Source organism: Myotis yumanensis, unplaced genomic scaffold (assembly GCF_028538775.1).
Source record: "Myotis yumanensis isolate MYYU_CA2020_CCGP unplaced genomic scaffold, mMyoYum1.0.hap1 SCAF_7, whole genome shotgun sequence".
In the NCBI taxonomy this organism is placed as follows: domain Eukaryota; kingdom Metazoa; phylum Chordata; class Mammalia; order Chiroptera; family Vespertilionidae; genus Myotis; species Myotis yumanensis.
In genome coordinates this window covers 25,145,356-25,159,418 of record NW_027223758.1, presented here as the reverse complement: position 1 = coordinate 25,159,418, position 14,063 = coordinate 25,145,356, and the positions used below count along the sequence as shown (strand labels likewise).

The following is a 14,063-nucleotide window of genomic DNA, read 5'->3' as shown; positions in this document are numbered from 1 at the left end:
ATCCCTCTCTTGGAATTCACCTCAGCAAAGCCTTGTGGTCAGTGTCCTATAAACTCATCGCATTAGCAAAGAACCCCTAAAGCTACTAACGAAAAAAGTCATACACAAACCACAATATGTTGAAGCAGAGAGGTTAACTGTAATGTGAAGCTGTGATAGTTAATTTTATGTAAACTTGACTGGGCCAGCTGCCCAGATATTTGGTCAAACATTATTCTGGGTGCTTCTGTGAGGGTGTCTTTGGATGAGTTAATATTTAAATCACTAGAGTGAGTAAAGCAGATTGCCCTCCCTAATATGGTGGGCCTCATTCAGTCAGCTAAAGGCCTAAATAGAACAAAAAGGCTGATTCTCCCCAAGGCAAGAGAAAGTTCCTCTTGCCTGACAGCCTTTAAACTGGAACACTGCCTTTTTCCTTCAGATTCAAACTGAAACAAATGCTCTTCCTGGGTCTTGAGCCTGCTGGCCTTTGGACTGGAATGACACCACCATCAGCTCTCCTGGGTCTCCAGCTTGCCCACTCACCCTGCAGATCTTGAGACTTGCCAGTCTCCATAATCACATGAGCCAATTCCTTATAATAAACCTCTTTGTATATACAGAGAGAAAAGAGGGGGAGAGAAATTTTATTGGTTCTGTTTCTCTGGAGAATTCTAGCTAATATAGAAGGGATGAGTCTGAGGGGCTGGAAGGGTCCACACTAAAGCACAGTGATTATGAACTTGGACACTGCTGTTCAAATTCCAGCCATACCATATATTAGCTGTGCCCTTGGTCAGGCTGTTTAACCTAATTCTGAATGCTCTCCTCTGTTTCACCTAAATTCCAATATATTCCAGTGCTAAGCAAATGGCAGCAAAGTTAATACAGATGAAGAAACCAAGGTCCAGAGCCATTAAATGATACATATCTAGTTAGTAGCTAACAACAACAAAAATTACCCTCCATATTAAAGCAGTCACACGTCATTACTTAGAGAATGTTAAAAATCTCATCAAATTGATATATTTACCTTTCTTAACCAATATTTCATCATGACAGACATGATGATTTAAATTACTTCACAGTTTCCTTGTCCTCATTTTACCTCTGAGATAACTGAGGTACAGAGAGGATTCAGAGCTAATCATATTCCAAAAGACTTATTGAAGGAATGCTGTGATCCCTTTCAAAGAGCCTTTTTGAGGTTTGCTCATTTTGGCTACTATTTCCTCTTTCCCTCTATCCCTAAATGTCACACGGTTCTTCCCTCCTACTTGACCACAGGCATGTCTCAGCATCACAGTGGTCCTCAGATGCATCCCTGTATAAAAGCCTATAATTTGATGCATTAAGGAACAGGAATGTGGAAGCACCTGGCTGCTGAGCACTCTTCTCCTTCCTTCCTACCATGCAGTTCTCAGTAAAGAACAAAGTGTTATTTAAAATTCTGGGTGTGCCATCTTATTTTTTTTTTCCTCAACACAACAAGCCAGAAACAGAAACAAATATTCCTGGTGGTCTTTCTACCTCTCACAAGATATGTCCCTACCTCAGAGGCTTCAGGGAACAGAGACAACCTGGGGAGTTTGTATCTAAAGCATTTATGCTTTTGATGGGTGCTATTAGGTCATTATCAATAAATGGGGTGGGGACTGGGGTAAAGGATGGAAGAACTATAAAGAGAAAGAGGCAAACAAGCCATGTGGAAAGCAAACCAAGGAATCAAAACAGTTGATCTGTTAAATTTTATATTCTTCTGCTCACATCCTATGCCCTCACCGTGTTGAAATATTGTCACAGGGTACTAGGCATGCTCCAAAGGAGGACCTTGGAGAGGGGGTTTCTGAGTTGGGCTCTTTCTAAACTACTTTCAAATTGACTTTGGAGAGATCGTGCAATATTTTACAAATTATATATTTTATTGTTCTTCTTCATAAAGATGTAATTATTGATTCAACTGTGAATCTTGTACCTTAACTGGGAAATACCAGTTAAATATTTTGGACCTAAAGCTATATTACTTTGGGGCATGGTATACCAGAAAAAGCTTTCAGAGACTGAATTAGCATAGTGTAAATATCCATCCAGCAGAGCAGGTAATTTTCTCATTACTCATCAAATGAGTTCCTAAGCATTAGTTACTCTGCATGCTGGTTCTTTGTAGAAATAACTCACAGGCAGCTGAATCATTTCTGAGCAAATTTTTCATCACCTTCCTTCTCTGTAGGATTTGGGGCTTTATAGACCCTGAATAACATGAATCTGCTGGTTTCCTAATGGCAAGAATGACTATGGATTTTTTTTTAAACAAGCATTCTCTCCAAGGCAAGAGAAAGACTCATTATATTAAATATAATAAAGACTCATTATATTAAAAAATAGATTTAGAGCTATCTGGTCATCCTTAGTAGACTTATACTTATCCAATGTTTATGTTTCTCAAATTAGCCTGCTCGCTCTCCCAGAACAAGATAAAGAAACTCTCACATTTTTAACACAAGCACAGGATGATGCAAAATGCTGCAGCCACCATGAGATAATCCTGTAAGGCCTGTAATATTTCCTGTGATGCTTTGAATCCGCCTCTCTCCTCTTATCTGTAATTTTTAAAGATGTCAGTGTGGGGCATCAGCAGTTAAAAACTCAGAATACCGAGCCAGTTCTCCCCGGTGACTGCCATACATCTTTTGCCTGCAGGATGAAAATACATCACTGACGTAGTTACTTTTTTTTTTTTAATTCTGGAAAATCCCCTACCTCCTCCATTCCTTCACAAAACTTTCAATCTGAGGGCCATAAATATGTTTTATTTCTCCCCCGCTGCAGGCTTATTCCCCCCAAGCTTCCACATGTCAAAAAAGCGACAAATTTTAGGGGAAAAAATCCCGACTATAAAGGATGTTGTAGTAACATTGTATTGGCTACTTCACCCATTCCAGTTTGCTTCATAATGAAAGTAAGAACTATAACTAGAAGTTTTATTAGCCATTACGTGTCTAAGGACCTTGCAGGTTTTGTTCTTTATTGTCTAAGAATCTTAAATGTTTAATGAATATTTAAGCAAACAAATTTCAGCAGCATGCCTTATTTTAGGAATCCAGTTTTAATAAAAATTCAAACATTATTTGTTAATTATTATTGAAAACATTAATATTTCAAATACCCTTTGGGTCAGGGAATCTTTATGAAACAATGCCTTCTATTTATTTCAATTAAAGGCATCCTTTATTAAATTTTTATAGATCTGCTTCTCTATCCTCCCCAATCCTTTTACAACTCTGCTTTCCTCCTTTCCTGAGATTTATTCTTATTGTCTCTCTCCCTCTCCCCCTCCCTTCTTCCCTCCTACTCTACTCCCTCTCCCTCTTATAGTGAGCAATTAAAAGGCTAAGCTTGGTTCTCAAACCAGCAAGTGAGTGTGTGTGTGTGTGTGTGAGTGTGTGTGTGTGTGTGAGAGAGAGAGAGAGAGAGAGAGAGAGAGAGAGAGAGTTGGGGATGGAGAAGGGAGGGGTGGAGACAAGGATTTTCCATTGCCTAAAAGAGTCCAAGTTTCAACACTGCAAGACACGACTTCTAATCACATCCTTCCCGGAAAAGTACAAGCAGTTCCTCAGCCGAGGTCCCCCCACCTCCCACGCGCTTCCCAGCCCGCCCTCCCCTTGGAGAACCCCGCGGCAGCCTCCCAAACACCTGTGACTCATCCAAGAGGCTGCCACCGGGGAACCATTTGCATAACCCCCCTCCCTGGGCGCCTAGGGCGCAACAAGGAAGGGCAGTTAGGATTATTGCTTTATGATTATTATTTTAATCTGTCATATGACCACACAAGCAGGCTTTCTTCCCCACACCCTGTTTTGAGCATCTGGGGGGTCCCCAAGCCAGCCTCGACTAGTACCCAGGTTTGAACGAACTACCAGAATTTTGTAGCGTCCCAGCGATCCTTGCACCCGCAGCCCTCAGCATTCCCCCGGAAGTCTGGACGGTTCTATTAGGCGTGTACGCGCCTCTGTAGACTATTCCTAAGAAACCTCACATTAAAACCCAGGTTCTGATTGCAAATTCAACCGAAAACAGCGTCATCTGTTTTGCCCTCCGCAAACAACTCTCAACTCTTCGTCCTTGAACTCAAGCAAACGCACGTTGTTGGGGTTAACTACCCTTCCCTCCCCCTCCCCCCAACTCATTTGACATCGCCCAGCGACAGCTGCTCTGACGTACTTTAAAATAACGTGCGCGAGTCTCCCTCCCCTACTGACTACATAAACACGAACTCCAAGCCCCCGATGCTGCTTTGATAACAAGAAAAAAAATCACTCATAAAAATAGCAACCTACGTAGCCTGTCCATATTTGGAGCTGGTGATGGTTGACAGGAATGCCCCTTTGGACCCTCTCCTTTAAAAAAAAAGAAATTGCAGTGGAAATGTTCACACCTCCGCCCTTCACCCGCCACCCCCCACCAGCCCTCGCCTTCTACTCCTCCTCTGCGCCCCCCCCCCCCGCCCCCCGCCGCCTCGCTTCTGTGACTCAACCAAAGACTCAACTCACCACGGGAAATTTTTTATATATAATCACATATATATCGCATACGTACACACATATATATCATATACACACATTACATACGCATACATAAATAGCACATGCACAAAGAATATCAGAAAACCAGTCGCAAGATAAACGTGTTTGTCCTGAGACCGGCTGTTAAAATGGACTTATACGAATCGTCCCATTCGGTTGTTTATAAAAGACTAAAATAAAAAGGTTTGCAGTACAGTGCACGGGGATCTGAGTCTAGCGCTGGGCACCGTGCGGCTCCCCTCCTCCCGCCCCCAGGCTCGGCCCTCACCCCGCCCTCCCCCTAACACGCTCCCCCGCCCCTCCAGGAGGTGGCTATTAAAAGCTGCTGACGTCAAAAGGGACGGCCATCTTTGATGAGGGCAGAGCTCACGTTGCACTGAAGACGAAACCTCAGGGAGGTCAGGCGCTGTCTTTCCTTCTCTCCCAGCCCGGTGGCTCCTCCACACTTGCAACCTGCAGGGTCCGGGAGAACACCACCCTCGGGAGAAGCCAAGGTAAGGAGCCCACTCCCCAGGTCGTGGATCTGGCTGGATGGCTGCAGACCCACAGGGGTCTGTAGCTGGGCAGACCAAGTGAACTTGGGCAAATACAAGTATTTGTGCACCTAGGGTGGGGTATTCCGTGTGTGCGCGTCTGGCAAGACTCCTGCGTGGGGCTTTTTAAAGTGTTTTCTAGGTGAGCTGCTTGGGGAAGAGATGAATGGAGACACTGCTGATGGAGCGATTCGGAGGAAGCGCAAGGATACGTACTAAATAATAACTTACTCTTTTGAAACAGCAGTGGGGTCCTCTCTTCCATTTTGCGATGCAGTTTTCAGAGATGTTTAGGCTGTTGGGGTTTTTTTTCTTCTTTTCTGTAGGCCAAAATAAACAAACCCTGTCGTTCTGACCCTATTATTATGACTGTTGATGTTAGGGCGCTATTACCCAGGGACGAATTGGGGGAAAGGCAGGGTGTGGACGCTGAGGAGGCGAAAGCAGAAAGGGGAGTTCCCGCCCCGGGCAAGCTGAGCCGCAGCAGCAGCGGCAGCAGCCTCCATGCCCTACGGACTTGATTTATGCCGCCTGCTCCTTGTCAGCTGCGGGCTGGCGGGAGGCGGGCGGGTCGTGCTGGGTGGGAGGGTTCTTCGGAGAGGTGGTGGGGGTGGGCTGCCTTGGGGACTGCGGACGACCTCACTCAGTACCCTGGACAGCAATACCAAGGGATGGCTCTGGGTCCCTCCACCTTTCAGCACCGCGGACAGCGATCCGGCCCCAGTGTTGCATCTGCTGCAGAGATGCCTGGCCAGGCAGGGCTAGATTCCTGGGCTGCAGGCCAAATTGCCTCTCTCAGACCTGTGTCTTACAGAGACCCCCTAATAAAGCAGACGTAGTAGGTAAAAAGAAAGAAATAAAAAATAAATACTGCCCACAGGTACTCCTTTGCAGGCAATTACCTGCTCTCTCATCCCCTCAGCTCCTGTATAGCTTCAAAAATAAATAAATAAATAAATAAATAAATAAATAAATAAATAGTCCACTTGTGGAAATTTTATGTGTGGCCCTGTTTCCCTTTTTTAGATATGAAATAAACACATTTTGAAAAAAATCTTCATTTATCCAGTTAAATATCAAGGTTTTCGTTTGTTTTTGTTTTAGCACAGAGTAGATCTGTCTATAGACTTTGGTAGGCATAAATGAGGGATACAGGAAGATGCCAATAGGATTTGCTTATAGGAGAGCTGTATCTCCATACATATTTGTATTTGACAAAAATATGGGGGTAGTTTAAGCAGAATCAACTTTAAGAATGAACCCCTCATCCTTTTCCTTCTCTCCCATGCTTATACCTAGGCATGAACCCAATCACATAGCCAAAAAATACATCTCTGAGAAATATTGCAGGTCTTAGAGGATATATGTTTAACCTCTTTGGCCATGGTTTCAGAGTAAGTGGAAGTATTTCCTGTGGACATTGGTTATCTCAGGTGATAGTTTCTGATTTTGACAACATTAAGACTGGTTTTTCTTGGGAGAATCTAACTGTGTCCTTCACGGTAATGTGAAAGGACCATGGTGTTAGACTGAAATTGTACTCTGACCTACAGATCTACTGCAGTTTCTGTTATAGCACTGCGGGATTTTGCTGAGGCCGGTGATAAGTACTTTAACCATTGTCTACTCTGAGACTTGGAGCCTCTTAGTGAACACAAATTATCACAGGGATATTTCCAGCTGTTTTATACAGTTAAAGTATGCATATAATGATCAGGAGCAAAATTGGACTATATGAGTGGTTATTAAATAAGAGTAATAGTATATTATGTAAGGACATATACAACGCATTGAAGAAATGCCATTATGATCTCCTGAAAAGCTTCAAGGTCTTGGATTGTGCTTGGTTAGTTATAACTCCATTCATTTATATACTAGAAATGCTCAAATGCCCTGTCCACATAGAGAAGGTACTTTCTCTTGGCTATTTATTTCCTAGTGTTTTATAATTATTTTTATGAGTAACCATGTGCTTCCATGTAAGTATGTATTGATTTGTGATTGTATATGGGTGTAAAATTATTATTCAGCAGTATATAACTACATGGAATCATTTTTATAACTCTTCAGTATGCAGATGAAATAAACAACTGTGCCTTAGTGATGGGAAGAGGGGAGAGAAGGTGGGTAGGAGTTATCAGAAAGCTTCGACTTTATGCTGCATGTCCAGACAGCTCTCTGCGTAGTTGCGTCAAATGAAGAAGCCTAGTGCTGCCGGAATTACGTGCTTGGACATTAGTAATTACTGCTGGGTTTGTTTGCTAGTGGAGGACTGGAGTGCGGGGGCAGGAGGGGGTGCGGAGGTAGAAGACTGCAGTGAAGCTGGCAAAGGGCACAGATCTGGGAGGAAGTGGCGATGTGCACAATTATCGAGCTAGTTCTAGAATAGCTTACTGAGAAATTAAAGGAAAACATAATTGCATCAATTTAACATTTACATTATTGATAAGATTCAGGAAAAAAAATCAAGAGATTTCTGGTTTTAAATTTTAAAAATTCTGAGCAATATGAAGAGAAGAGGCAGGGGCAGATGGACATAGGGATATGCCAGGAAACATTCACGCAGACCCTCTAATGGTACCTGCTTTTTTGTTTATTGGCATTTTCTGCACTACCACCTTAGCATTCAGAATACAAAACAATAATCTCCTTAACCTCTCCATAATAAAATCTCCCAAGAATTCACAATTTTATTTTTACTTTGTTAAACTTGTGCAACCACACATGCACAAACACAATATAAACTGCCCCTTAATTAGCTTGTCTAAAGACATTGCTAAGCTCTGAGAGTTAAGCCTGGAGTGATGGTTATCAACCAAAAGATTGATGTTTTTGCCAGTAGAACCTCTTCCTGTAGCAACTGGCCTTCAGCAGAACATTTAGCTTTTGATGATTAGTAGAAATGAGAGATAATTTGAGAAATAAGTTGAGAGAGATGAAAGATAAAATAGATAAATCTGATTTTTAGATGATGTACTATGAATGAACTATTTTTCTCACATCATGGAACTGCTTTGCAATGCTATAAAGATAAGAAAATTGGTGTTTACAGCCTCTGTGCTAGATACGTTTCTGCAATGTCATCCCTTGTCAGCAGGGACCAACCTGATAGGAAGCTATTGATCATTTAGGGAGCACCAGATACATAAATGAACCCCCTGGAGGATATAAAGTCTCATGTTTATATGGACAGCTGACTATGATGTGAGAAAGGAGGCAGGACTTAAGCTGGCTTTTGGAAACTAAAGAGAGGAAGGGGAGGTCTGCTAAGTAAAAGTTACAGCATAGACAGAGCTAAAGTTAGGCAAGCCCAAGTTATGGTCAGCAATCCCTAAAAATGCCCATCCATTTGGGTGGAGTGTGAAGCTTGTGTAGGGGAATATGCTGGAATGAAAAGCTGGAGCCTTCTGTGGAAGGCCTTGAATGCCAAGCCCAGGATTTGGTACTTTATCCTCTAAAGTTGATTCCTGAGCAGAAGCTGATGTAACAAAGTAATCAGCTCTTTTTTAATATCTAGGAGTTGTTACTGAGAGAGTGGATTAAATTGGCATTCTTCCAGAAATAGAGGGAAGCAATCATAAGGGATAATTAATTTTAAAAAATAATCGGTCCTCATTTAGGCATCTTTTAGGATCACTCTTCAGGATATGCAGATAGACTTATATGTCCTGCCCAGAAGTTAATTATAAGTTTCAATTTTCCATTAATAATTAAAACAAATTATTCAAGATGAGCACCTACCAAAGAGACTGAAAAGCAGGTCAGGAATCTAGTGATAAGGGGTACCCAGAAGGTGCACTTGAATAATAATTATGCATAACACTCTCTTGTACCTTCTGAGTATGCTACACTGACTGGATGGATAAAAAATATATATCAGTTTTCCTGTGTATGTTTCAGGCATCATGATACATAGAAACAGCCCCAAGTGGCTAAAACTGGGAAAAAAATTAGATACTATAGTAAAATTTAGGAAGACAGAGGTGAAATGAGCATTTATACCATTTCTTTTCCTACCATCGTTGCTGACATTGGCTGATTACCCTTTCTTAAGGGCTAGCTTGAGGTCTGAACCATACCCATTTCCCTTTTAATCTTTTACTCTCACAGCAGAGCTTCAGAATTCCAAATGCTGATGGAACTGCTGAACCAAAATAGTCAATGACTTTGTGTAGAGGAAGAAATGGCAATTACAGACATAAATCTTGTTCCTATTTCAATTCTGGCTCTCAATTGTCAAGGGACTATACTCATCTGTTCTTTACCAAAATGCTTGCAGAAAAGACATCCTTAGGATAACGTTGTGATTTTCAAGTGAGTCCCTGGGGGAAATCTGGAGGTAGTGACATTTGATGCTTTAGAGGAGGTCACACTGTTGGTGTTATACTGAGTGCAGAGGGCTTTTCAAATCTAGTTAAGACGGGGGGAGGAGATGTGGCATAGCAATGAGGAAGCTAGGACATGAAGAGTAGACAAAGAGGTGTGTGTGTTGTTGTTTTTTTAATTAGTCCTACAGGAGGAAAGAGACTTAAGAGAAATTTCCAGAGATCCCCAACTTCACTTTGAACTCTTCAAAATTGCTGTTATTACTGTAATGAGTGTAGCAGCTCATTTCTACATCATTTTTTCCTCAGGGATCTCATAGCACTTTACTCAATATAAAAGACAAAGCAGTTTCTGATATCTAAATAAATGATGCCAACTATAGTTGTATGAATTTATATATAATATCAGATAACACTTAGTAAGCCATAAATCTGATTTAGAAGGACAGATATATCTAAAGCAGTGACTAATCAGAGTAGGCCTGTGGGGGAGAAGGGTGACCCCTAATTCTGAAAGCTTTTACCTGTACTAGCTCACTGAATCTCATAACAACCGTGTAGTCAGGGTACTGTTATTATTTTTATTTTACAGATAGGGAAGCTGAGGCAGAGAAAGGCTAAGTGGAGCCTTATCACAGAGTGGAGCCAGGATTTAAATGCAACCACTCTGACTCCAGAGACTAAGCTGTTAACTGCATACTGTGCTACCTCTTGCATCATTCACGTTTTTCAGTTTGGTCAAAGGAGGCACAGAGAATGGATGTGATTTTTTTTTGCAGCATCTTTTCTCCCTCAGTTGGGCAGCAGGGTGTGATGGCAAAGGATGCTGATCAAGAGTCAGGAGACCTGGTTCTAGTGCTGAAGCAACTGCTTGTAACTTCCTGTTTTGGAATTACACCATCTTTAAATAAGTCACTCAACCACTGTTGAACTCAGTTTCTTCATCTGTGGAATGGCAGAACTGGACTAATGGTTTCCAGTATTCCTACCATTCAGAAGTCAGGGAAATCAGTGCTGAAAATGGATAGGTCTAGGTCCCGTGCCCTGATGGTCTCATCTGGCACTGCCTTAGTACTGCTTTCGGAACTGACCAGATTCCTTCCCCCAACATAATATTAATTACACCCACAGCCTCTCTCTTACTCAAAGTTTCTCTCTCTCTCTCTCTTTCTCTCCCCCCCCCCCCCCCCCCCCCAATAATTGCTCTGTCATCATCTCTCTGGAGTCTTCTTTCTGGTCGAGCCTAAGAAGTCCTGTCTTTTCCCCCACAGCCCTGCTCTGAGTCATCAGTGCTTTGGGGATCTCTGATCCTTCTCAATCAGCTTCATTGCTGTCTGGCACAGACAATTCTCTACAACTTGCCTAAACATTGTATCATTCTTTTTTCCAACTAATTAACTCTTTTTTTTATTCCTTTCTGTACCCTCTTTTGATCATCTCCTATAGCCACTTTAAGTCTGAATTAAATTAATTTACTAGCTGCTATTTCCTCACTCTTTTTCCTTCCTCTATCACTTTAGAAAAGAGAAAACAGAAGCTTTTATAGAATCTGTGAGCCCTTACATACTTAAAAAGTAACATTTCCATATGACCTGAATTACATGATATTAGTAGCCAGCTCAAAAACTAATCAAATCTGGAAGAAGAGGGTGTGTTGCAAAATAACATTTCAAAACAGCTTTAAGCACAAAGGATGAGGAGAGGAGGAAGTTTTAAAGCCTAGGAGTTTTAAAGGTCAGAGGCTAGCAACCGGCAGTATGATATTAATTAGATTCATCGTCACATGTGAATTAATTCACATGTTTCCAAAAAGCCATGTTCTTGTTGCTACAGCTCCATTTCTACTGCAGATGTCAGCATCTTTTCCAGAGTATGGCTTGATGTTACCAGAGGAGATCCTAGCTGATTTTCTTCCTGCTGACTCACAGAGGTTGGCGTCACTAGTGACGAACTGATAAGAACAAATCTGTGTGCCCAAAAAGGGATGGGAGAAAATCCTGTTTAAAGGACGTTCCTGTAATGTTTCCTTTTAAATGTTTTAACAACCATTCAGAGAAACTCCAAGTGCATTCCCATGTCTGCACCAGATTGATGCTGAGTGACAGCTGCACTAGGGTTTATGGATTGTTTTCTTTGGTCTGGAAAAAATACATGTGATCCTCTTAGGTAATAAAAGTTGAATTCTGATCCATCAAAGAGAAAACTTACAACAATTCACTTATCTTTACTTCTGTGTTTGGGTTTTGTGGTTGTTGAACTGATTTTGTTTCTAGACAAAGTTGCCTAATTCTCGTATCTTAAATGTAGAGTTTGCACTTTTTGCTGACTCACCTCACCTTGTCCTCCAAGATGGCCCATTTTATACTTGAAGAATAAGCTTATTTTCCTGTTAAAATGGTAGGTTCTAGCAAATGACCATCTGGTCTCAGCCTCCCCATCACTTCCTATATCCAAACTAGTCACACATTTTGAACTTGGGAGATGATTTTTCATGCCTGTAGGCTTGGATTAGTGCTTCTGTCCTTTACTGATGACAGCAAGTAAGAAAAAGAGTCTCTTATGTGCCCCCTGAGACCAGAGTCACCCTGCTTTCCGAACACATCAATCTCCAACTTTTTCCCCCCAAGATAGCCAGTGCCTCTTTGCCTACGAGAGAAAAATAAACCTAGTTGATATGCTAAGTCAGTCCCATTTATCTTTTTTAAACTACATATATTTAACAGTTCCTTTATAGATCCATTTAGCCTTAAGAAAAAGCTATCACCAAGTGAACATTGATTTCTGCATTTCTTTTTCCTGGTTCTTCTCTTGAACCAAGTCTAAAACCACTGGTCGATTATTCTGCACCCTACTTTCTCGGCTTAGAATGAAGATATTACTTATAACCATAAGAAAGAAAGTAATTAACTTATTGAATGTCTATGGTATGCCCTACTAGGCCCTTCACATACATTATCTCATTTAATTTTTATGGCAACTTTAAAACAGTTTGGAATTCTTGTCTTTCCGACTACAACATCCATGTTGTTCCCCACCACCCCATGAGTTTTTCAGTGAGGTGTGCACAATCCATTGAGATTTTCTAATAGAAAGCATACCCCTAGCATGTAGAACATGAGACGGCAAAATCCAAAGAACTCGGTCCTCTGGGCTGAAAAGTCAGGTCAGATATGATAGTATGGGTGACCAAGAGAAACTCAGTATCCAAACAAGCTCATTGAGCCCTAGATGGAGAGTCAGATGGGTGAATACCTAGCTCATCTCTGCCACTTCAACAGTATGACCCTAACCTGAACCAAGCCTCCGTTTTCACATCTGTAAAAAAGAAAGTAGCTGTCACACGTATGTCTATGGTTGTCATGAAACCTAAATGAGCTGATGCTAGTGAAGTACTGTTACCTGCCCCATTCTGGGAGAGAGGAAGGGACTGTTGCTATCATGTGTCATTATCTGCCATTTGCCATGCCAGATTTCCAATGTTCCTCATTACAGGTTATGTGAGGGCTCGATGCTTCATTTTCTGATATTGACTCTGCTTTAAGAAACAACAAGTCTTGGAATCACATTACTTTTTTAGCTTGAGCAGCATGCATGATAAAATGGGAAAATGTGTTAATAGTCTCTGATTTTTCTATTTGAGGAAGGATTTTTAAAATGCCTTTGAATAGTATCTCTGGGAATGGCCTCATAGTTCTCAGGATAACATTTGGAGACCAAAGAGGCTTGGTTATTATCCAACTAAACACTAGCCTCCTTTTGCTCAATGCCTTGGGTTTTTAAGGCCCTCGAGTAGTTAAGAGATGATATGCAAAATTTCCTGCTATTCTTTAGCTTAAGAAAAATAAATTTGCCGTAAGCTATTTAGTGAAGCATTATTAAAGCTACATCTGTTAGCTTCATTTTGTATTCAGCTTTGTGTTAAGGTTTGTGGGGGAGGGTTGGGTTCCTTATTAAATATTGTGTATGCACATGCGTGTTCTTGTATCTGCATACAATATGCAGACAGAGAGGTGCAAACACAGACTTTCTCACAGTCAGTCTCCTACATGCATCACGTCATTCAGAGCCTTTAGCTTTATTTATAGAAATATAAAATATAAAATATAAAACCTGCATCGGCTAGCTATATGAACTGAAAAATGTATGCTCCTAAGCCACATTTACAGAATGATTTCCCTTTATAGTTGGAAAAGAATTCTGAAGCAAACAGAAAAGAATTCTGTTTGCAGCAGTGACCTAAAATTCTGCTTTGGGGACATTTCATGGAAATCCAGGCCTACAAGACAAGAGAGCACTTTTGAGCATCGACCATGTGCTAGTTATTATATTACTGTCTATTGTGGCCAGTGTTATATTTAATTTCTACAGCAACCTCCTAAGTGGTGACTGTTATTTTCCACACTTGACTAGAGAGGATACTACTTGGTCAAGGTTCTACCAAAGATTCCAAGGAGATAATCACCACCGCTACTCCCTCCTTGAGCCTTCTGGTACATAGACGCGGTAAGTGACAAAAAGAAGAAAAAATCAGGCTTTTTGTTAAAGCCTGATTGGGAAAAAAAGGTTAGGACCAGCAGCCAGAATCAGCCTGCTCTTCCTACTCCTAATCCTACTTCATACCTAGACATTGGGATTCACCAAAG

At 41.4% G+C, this 14,063-nt stretch overlaps 1 protein-coding gene across 2 annotated transcripts in view; it reads left to right on the top strand.

Moving 5' to 3' along the window:
* The first annotated feature begins 4,913 nt into the window (after positions 1–4,913).
* Positions 4,914–14,063, top strand: part of SNAP25 (synaptosome associated protein 25) — a 77,963-nt gene continuing 68,813 nt past the window's right edge. The window contains exon 1 of one of the 2 annotated variants that reach the window (XM_070419914.1): positions 4,914–5,056. The gene's annotated coding sequence lies outside the window, so the exon portion shown is untranslated. The remainder of the gene's footprint in view (positions 5,057–14,063) is intronic. The other variant, XM_070419913.1, reaches the window with a different exon arrangement.